The 8,128-nt window shown below is 31.7% G+C and overlaps 2 long non-coding RNA genes across 6 annotated transcripts; both read left to right on the plus strand.

Moving 5' to 3' along the window:
- LOC110267859 lies at nt 304-1,334 on the plus strand. Its single transcript, XR_002355806.1, has 2 exons — nt 304-614; nt 914-1,334. It is a non-coding gene; the product is annotated as an uncharacterized LOC110267859 (long non-coding RNA).
- LOC107621685 lies at nt 3,449-7,076 on the plus strand. 5 transcript variants are annotated; one of them, XR_002355785.1, is made up of 6 exons: nt 3,449-3,969; nt 4,062-4,161; nt 4,628-4,761; nt 5,338-5,402; nt 6,007-6,676; nt 6,808-7,076. It is a non-coding gene; the product is annotated as an uncharacterized LOC107621685 (long non-coding RNA). The 5 variants fall into 5 exon arrangements; XR_002355787.1 differs by having other exon boundaries at nt 3,457-3,969; nt 6,007-6,155; nt 6,287-7,076; XR_002355786.1 differs by having other exon boundaries at nt 3,458-3,969; nt 6,007-6,069; nt 6,156-7,076.

The following is an 8,128-nucleotide window of genomic DNA, read 5'->3' on the forward strand; positions in this document are numbered from 1 at the left end:
TTTAATATGTAAATGATATTTTTTTTATCACTATACCCTTTAAAAATTAATTTGAGATTTAAAGTAAATTAACACGCACTTAATCTTTCGAGAACTATTGAATATTAACCCATAATAACCACTATAATTCTCAGAATAATCAATCATGAGTACGTGTAAACTGCATGTAAGTTCATGTGAGAAATTGATGATGATGTCTAATTAATAATTAATAATAAAATGTTAGACTAATCAATAACCTCCAAACTTAGAAATTCTTGCTCCCCTCCAATTTTCCAAAAGCTCTTCCAATAATTTGAGGGGTTGCAACTTCGCAGTAAGTTCATACTTCTAGTTCTAGATACTCACACTGCACTGAACTCTGAATTCTATAAATACACACACCAAGTGTATGGCATGTGGATCACACCACAAAGAACAATAATGCGGAAAATTGAATTGCAGAGGTTTAGGATGTTTTGTCGCAGGAGAAATAGCACCAGATTAATACATAGAACATAAAATGAATATGTTCGTATGGTCGGCGCTATTCTCCTGCGACATGATATCCTTTAACCTCTAACCACAATCATTGATGTGATCTTTTTATCTTCACACGAACATATATAAATGAGGTAATTTGATTATCAACAATTTTTTTTTCCTTCTTTTTTCACTGTAATATTCGTTCCGATCTTGTTGACACATACATTATTATCTTTCCAAGATCGGTAAGTGATTAATGATATATGAAATTTATCGCTTCTCATCAGTTTCATTTGAATTTGTAAATTGTGCTGCAATCGTGTAATAAGTAATAACGAATGATCAGTTTGGTCTTTAACGCAAAATAAGAAGAAATTAAATTGATTGGTGTACGCATAATTTTGGAATTGCAAATTTGTAATACAGTAATGTTATTGTTCCGGTCCAGTTCATTAATAAACTAGCCCGGTTACGAGACACCGACTCGACGGATCCACCAACCCGAACTAGGAGGCGACTCGCACATCACCTCCCATTCCACAAGAAACCTGGACAGCTAGCGGAAGCTTCCAGGCACACGTGGGATTTCACAAAGGATTCACTCGAGTACGGAGTATAAATTGGGAGGGACCTATTCATCTATAGAGGTACGTCACTTTATCCTAATTAGCCGCTTTATCGTACGAACATTGACTTGAGCGTTGGAATCCTTGCAGGTGGCCCCATCCCGTCAGTGCCTGGCCAACTCAGACGAACGCCTTCCTCCAGGAGTCCACATCCAGGTCGAGCAACCCTCTCACACTCTGTTGCTCTAGCATCAGCCTCACCCAACTCACTAAACACCCAAGCAACCCAACAGTTATGTAGTCCATATTTTACAGCTATGTCACTTGACTATGTATATATTTATGTTTGGATGTTATTTTTTCAAGCTTAAAAGTTAGAAAGTTTAACTAGCTATCACGTGTTACTACGTATACACCACCCTAATAAGTTTTGGTTTTGTTGACTTACGTTAAATTCAAGCTTCATGTTATTTATTATTACATTCATAAATATATGCCAGCAACTGTAAAAAAAAATACGACGAATTTACAAAATATAAGTCATTATATATTTTTATATAAATATATATACTTTAATTTACTTTTAATATATATTGTATCTGCTCAACTATTTCTCTAAAAAAACTTACAAGCAACTACATACGCTAATTATTATTTCTCTCAAGATTCTTACAATGCAAGAAGCACTTAATGTTAATTAATTAAACGATTTCATACTTCAAATGTTTATTTCCTTCAACTGAATAATCTAGATATCAAGAATACATAAATACAGTCCAGCTACATATCTAAGTATTTTTGGCAACTAAGTTTAACTAAGTTAGTTCAAACTTAATAAAAATTACTTTCATTATACCAGCGTGTATCATACAGGTGTTTCAATAACGTAACTTTTTCGTCTTCGTCTTCTCATTTTCTTTCTCCGTTTCCTTCTCCTCGTCCTCCTCCTTCTTCTTTTAAACTCGCACACGTAGATTCTTCTTCTTCTCTTTCGTTATCGTAATCATCAACAACACCAACATTTTGCAAACAAAAACCAACATTTTGAATTGAATTTGAATTTATATAATGGACAATATTCGGTTCATTTAGTATTATACATTGGTTTCGCTTTGATAATATTTTCGGTTCATTCTAGACGCAGGTGTTTCTAAATTCGAATTTATATAATGCACAAATGTTCGGTTCATTTGGTATTATATATATAGTGGTTTCTCTTTGATAATATTTTCGGTTCATTCTAGACGCAGGCTAGGTATTTCTGAATTCGAATTTATATAATGGACAAATGTTTGATTTATTTGGTATTATACAATGGTTTCACTTAAAATATTTTCGGTTCATTTGCAGTCCAGGTGTGATGTCGATGAATAATTTGTTCCAATGATTGGAATGGCTTTCAAGACAAATTGAATGGAATGGAATGAAATCTAATACAATTGAATAAAGTGATAATAAATAATTTCGTTCCTTTTTGCTAAAAAAAGACTCAATCATTAACAAAAACACAACGAATTCATTTTTGAATCCAAATGAATCTCAATTAAATTAAGAAATAAACCGAAATTACTCAAGGAATAAAAAATTTGGTAAATACTTATCAGCAGTATCAAGTTAACCTCAATTAACACACAAATGAACCGAAATAAATTAAGAAATGAACCGAAATTATTTAATGATGGCAGCAGAGAAAATTAGAACTAATAAAGATGTTCACAAAATGTTGGTATTATTGGTGATGATGATAACAAAGAAAAAGAGGAGGAGGAGGAGGAGGAGGAGGAGGAAGAGGAAAGAAGAAAAACCTGCGTGCGCAAATTTGGAAAAAGAAGAAAGAGGAGAAGGAGAAGGAAAAGAAAAAAGGAAACAGAGAAAGAGAGGAAAATGAGGAAGGAGAAGGAAAGGAGAAAGAAACGCATAATTTAAAAAATTATTATTATAACAATTTGATTAGACTTGGTTAAGTATTTTGTTTGAATTTGAATGTAGAACTTTATTGATATGAATNAATAAAAAATATAAAATAATCAATTTTAGATGAATAACTATTATATTGTTCCACTTATAAATTTCAATACAAAAATTGAAGGATAATTACCTCATCATCCCTCTTTTCACTTTATACTTTAGTGATCCATCCAACCAAGTTTTTGCTAAAATATAAGTTATAAGATGTTTTCTAGAAGTTAAGTACACAATTGAATTAAAAATAATTTATATTTGTCTACAAATTAAAATATTTGCATTTTAGTTTTGTTTTTTGTAAAAAAAAAAAGTTTTGATTTAGTAAAAATTAAAAAAGTTTGTGTTATCTATCATTAATAAGTTTATTCAGGATAGATTTACTTGTAATAATGACGTTGTAAGAAAAAAAGCTGATATATTATAGGATATCACATTTGATGACATTTAACATGTAACATTTCACTACCACAAAAACGGAAGATAGCCGCGAAAAATTAGTAGCTATTTTGACAACAGCCGCTACTTGTTGGTTTTTTGGCGGTTTTGGTGGTGAGCACTGGAAAAGCAGCAATTTCTTTCGGCGATGCTTCAACCTCCTTTTTTCTTGATCTCATTTTTTCTTTTGTTATCGCTTACAAGAGCCAGCGCCCAATGTCTCTCCCCCTCCCTCGGATTCTCTTGCCACAGCATCCTGCCATCATCAAATTTGACCTTTGACGCCGCCAACCCCATTAGACGCACCCTTTTCCCTCTTTTCTCTCTTTGAATAAACATCCCCAAACCTTGATAACCCTAAATCTTCTTCCCCGAGGTACCATTGGCGCTATTTATGCTCGTTCAGACGAAGACGACGACACTGGGCTCTCTGTTTTATCTCGTCTGCCAGATTTGCTCGCCATCTCCTCCTACTCCTGCATGGTTCAAATCTGTTGCAGATATATAGATTCCTGATGAAGATGTTGGACTTTATGAGGTTAGTTTATGGTGTCTCCTTTATTGGATTTCCTCAGGCGAGGGATTGATAGCAGACTTACCTGGGCCTTTGAGACCTATTGCATTCCTCAGGTTGCCAAGAAAATCGACGACATAGTATGGCTTCGGCACCTCGAGGATCCTCTTGCTCCTTTTTACTCTTCTCCTCCTTGGCCTCAACCTTAGTATCCAGGTACACAAACATGATAAATTTTTATTCTTTTTTCATTTGGGGTGTGCTAATATGTGTCTAATTTGATTTGGAATTTGGCTTTATAAATTGGATATTGTTTGAAATTGCTTGAAATGTTAGGGGCAAGCTGCAACTAAGTTAACTCTATTCTTAGCTGTTTTCAATTGGATTCCTTAATTATTATGGTTATTATTATCAAAAGGTTTAATTTAACTTGAATTAGTTCTGAGCTTGAGCTGCACCTGAATTTCCAGTGATATGAACTCAATGATGGGAATTAAGTTCACTTTTCATTGAGCCCAAGCTTGAGTTGAGCATATTTATTTCATTCTAGTACTAATATACATCAAAAGCTAATTAAAGTACAATGATGACTGTAAAAGATTTGGTGAATATATTATTAGGATTTCATTCCTATGAAAATATATTGAGGTATTTGATTTGTTTGATAAACTGGGTTTGACAGATTTTAGGCTGAAATGGTTATCCTCTTTGGTCTATATTCTTAGCAAAGCTATTTGAGTCATGCTGAAGCTAGCCATTGATGTTAGTTGTTTGGATTCTGAGCCTTTTACTGCTGCTGATGGCTTGCCGAAACAGGTAAGGTGTGAGGAACTTATTTTAACCATTTCTAAGATTAGGCTATACGTATGTATGGGAGAGAAAGTACAGAAAAAGAAGAAGAAGCATATTCATTATTATTGTTATTAATGATAATGAAATGAACTATCAATTATTATTATTATGATCATTATTATGTTGGTCTTCTTCTTTTTACACTAATTTTTTATATATTGTTTATCCCTTTTAATTATCTATCTTGAGTGAAACACAAATTTTAATAGCGAGTTACGAAAGATATGGCTAAAAAAAGAAAGATACATATAACATACTATATTTTAAAGGAGTGTGTCATGAATCATGATAGCATGCTTTTGATGCATACATTACTATGTTGGCTAATTCCAATGAACATTCTGATGTATAAGACATTATGGTACTCATTATAGTTGTGTGCTTCCTTGGCCAGAGCTTCTTAATGCCTCTCTCTTTCTCTTTATATCTATTTTTCTATCTTTAATAATTCTTTCTCTTAGGATTACTTGCATGAAACTTCTAAAGCATTATTCACTTGCAAGCCTCACATGTTAATTCATATATGCATGTTTGTTTCAGGTGTTTCTGCTTCCACTTTCATAAGCATTCAACAACCTCACTTATTTCGACCTAGATTAGTTGAGGTATGCAGCTTGCCTTTGTGTGTTAGTTTTAGGATATTATTGCATAGCATATTTGAATCCTGTGTTCTTTTAGATGCCCATTTTCCTGTTAATCTTCGTTTGATTTATTCTATTGATAAAGAAGAAGTAAGTAACTATATGATTCATCTTAAGCTTTGAAGTTGTAGCATCTTTTATCCTTTTATATTTTTTAATTCTTTAAATAGTTATTGACTTATATGATTAAAAGTATCCCGATGAATGATGATATACTTAGCTATCCAGGAATTAGAAGTGTACTTAAGTTATAAAATTTTGGGTAGGTAATTGTATTACTGAAACTAGTATCAAACAATAGTGTAAAGGCCATGCAGATTATGCTGCTGTAAGCTCTTGTTCATGTAAGTTTCTAAGTTCATTTCACTATATGGAACAATGAGAAAAAAAACTTGAATTCTATTGAAAGGAAGAATTAAGTTTCAAAAGAGTTTATTAAAGCAATTCAAGTTATTGGGCCTTTTTATTAGTCATTTTCTTGTCTAATTGTGCAAGGCAAGTAAAGGAGAATATTTCGTCTAGCTTTCAACGCGGATGCTATTAACTCCATCGTATTTGTCTGCAACAGGTGGGGTTTTATATCATGTGCTAGTCTCTGGGATAAAAGTCACTTGATGAGACAAATTGAGAAGTATGTGCTTTCTTCTTGATGCCCCTCTTCATCTATATCATACTGATTTCTTAAAAATGAGGTGCATTAATTTATTTCAATTTCAGGTATGCTGGTATTTATACCTTTAGGGTGTCTAATTTCTTATATTATATACCCTTCATGTATTTCCGCTCCCAGGAACACGTATCCAGATCATCTTCTCCCTAAAGCATTATGTTTTTGTTTTGCGTTTCAGCTGACTCAAATGTGTTTCTGTGCTGTAGAACCTTGCGCATGATTCATACTCACACTTACGTTCACAAACTCAATATTAAGGTTTAAATAGCAAGAATTTTTCTAGGTGTTTGTTGTAAGAAAGTTTGACTTATAGAATATGCTTAAAATCAATGAGTAATTTTTTACTATGTATGTGACTTAGGTTTTTTTAGATGAATGTTCATTTTCACAAAAAAATATTGGAATTCTGCTATATTAGTTTATTTTCCAATAGAATATATTTCACTGAAAAATAAAAAGGTCATAATTTCAGCCTCTGCATTATAACTTTAATTTTCTGGATATTTTCTTTTTCAATGGTTCTCAATTAGGAAGAACTGCAACAACTACCAGGTGAAAATCCTCAAAAGTGAGTCTATGTTCTTTAGATGAAAACGCTTACCACTTTTTTTTATATTAATGTGCATTTGGATTCTGAATTAATTTCCGATCCCATACTAACAGGTTTGTATTTTCTAATTTATTTGTATACCCTTGAAGGTATATATATATTTGTGCTTTACTTATCTTCAAAAACTGCACATGAATGCAAAGTAAAATAAAAGTGAGGAAGAACTAACAACACTTAAGCAAGATGCTATCAATGGGAAAATATCACCCTTAAACTCTGTCCGAAAAGTAAAGAAGTCTGAGAAGCAAAAATACAAGAGGAGTCTTAAACATCACATTGGAGTTTAATTTTGTGCCAACATTTTTGTTCCCGTGTACATTTCTGTTTTTTATTGTTAACCAAAGGATTTTGCTTTGAATTTTTAATCTATACTTCATTAGCTTTTGCCCTCAATTTTCAAGCAATTGAGAAAGGACATTTTTGTTTCCGGGTACATTTCTGTTTTTTATTGTGTTTATTTTCTTCGTACTTTGATGAATATATTATTTTGATTTGCAGATAATGTTTTTGTTTTTGATACAAGTTTAGACTCTAAGGTTGAAAATATTAACTATTAATATAATAAAAAATAAAAAACGCAAAAAAAAAAGTTCTATAATATTTAAAAAAAATTGTACGATTTTAGACTCTAAGGTTGAAAATATTAACTATTAATATAATAAAAAATAAAAAACGCAAAAAAAAAAGTTCTATAATATTTAAAAAAAATTGGAGGATTTTTTTTGAAAAACCCAAATTTTCTTTTTTTATTTTTTAATTTAGTAGCGGTTTTAAAACCGCCGGAAAACACGCGTCTACTTGAAATTGTATCACTAGCATTTGGCGGCGGTTTTCTAAAAAATTGCCGCAAAATATTGATTTAGCGGTGGTTATACCGGCGGTTTCTAAAAACCGCCGCCAAACACAATCCCGTCGCCCATATCCATGGTGGTCCGGTTAACCGCCGGTATTTGATTTTGCGAAAAAATCGCCGATAATAAAAAAAAACCGCCGCCGATTCCCGCCTCCCTTGTAATGTTTGCACTTAATAAAACAATTGTTATATCAACATTTTAGATTGTCACGTTAATATTTAATTACATTTAGACTTAAAAATTACAAAATGGCACATTTGTTACTTATTTTAAAGTACATTAGCATTCGTTCTATTTTTGTATTTAAACAGACGTATTTATTCTTTAATTTTATTAAAATTAAACTCAAAAGATTTAACATACAATTTAAGAAAACTAAATTAAATATTCAACTAATGTATATTAATTAGAAATTAACAAGAAGTAGATAAGTTTCAGTATCCTGAATTTGATTTTCGTTTTTAGGAAAGTATGATAGCTTTTATTATACTGCGAAAAAAAAAGTAAATTCGTTTTTCCAAATCAAACAAAATTAGTGTTTTTTTATCAGTAATTT

The sequence above is a fragment of the Arachis ipaensis genome, chromosome B10 (genome assembly GCF_000816755.2).
Source record: "Arachis ipaensis cultivar K30076 chromosome B10, Araip1.1, whole genome shotgun sequence".
In the NCBI taxonomy this organism is placed as follows: Eukaryota; Viridiplantae; Streptophyta; class Magnoliopsida; order Fabales; family Fabaceae; genus Arachis; species Arachis ipaensis.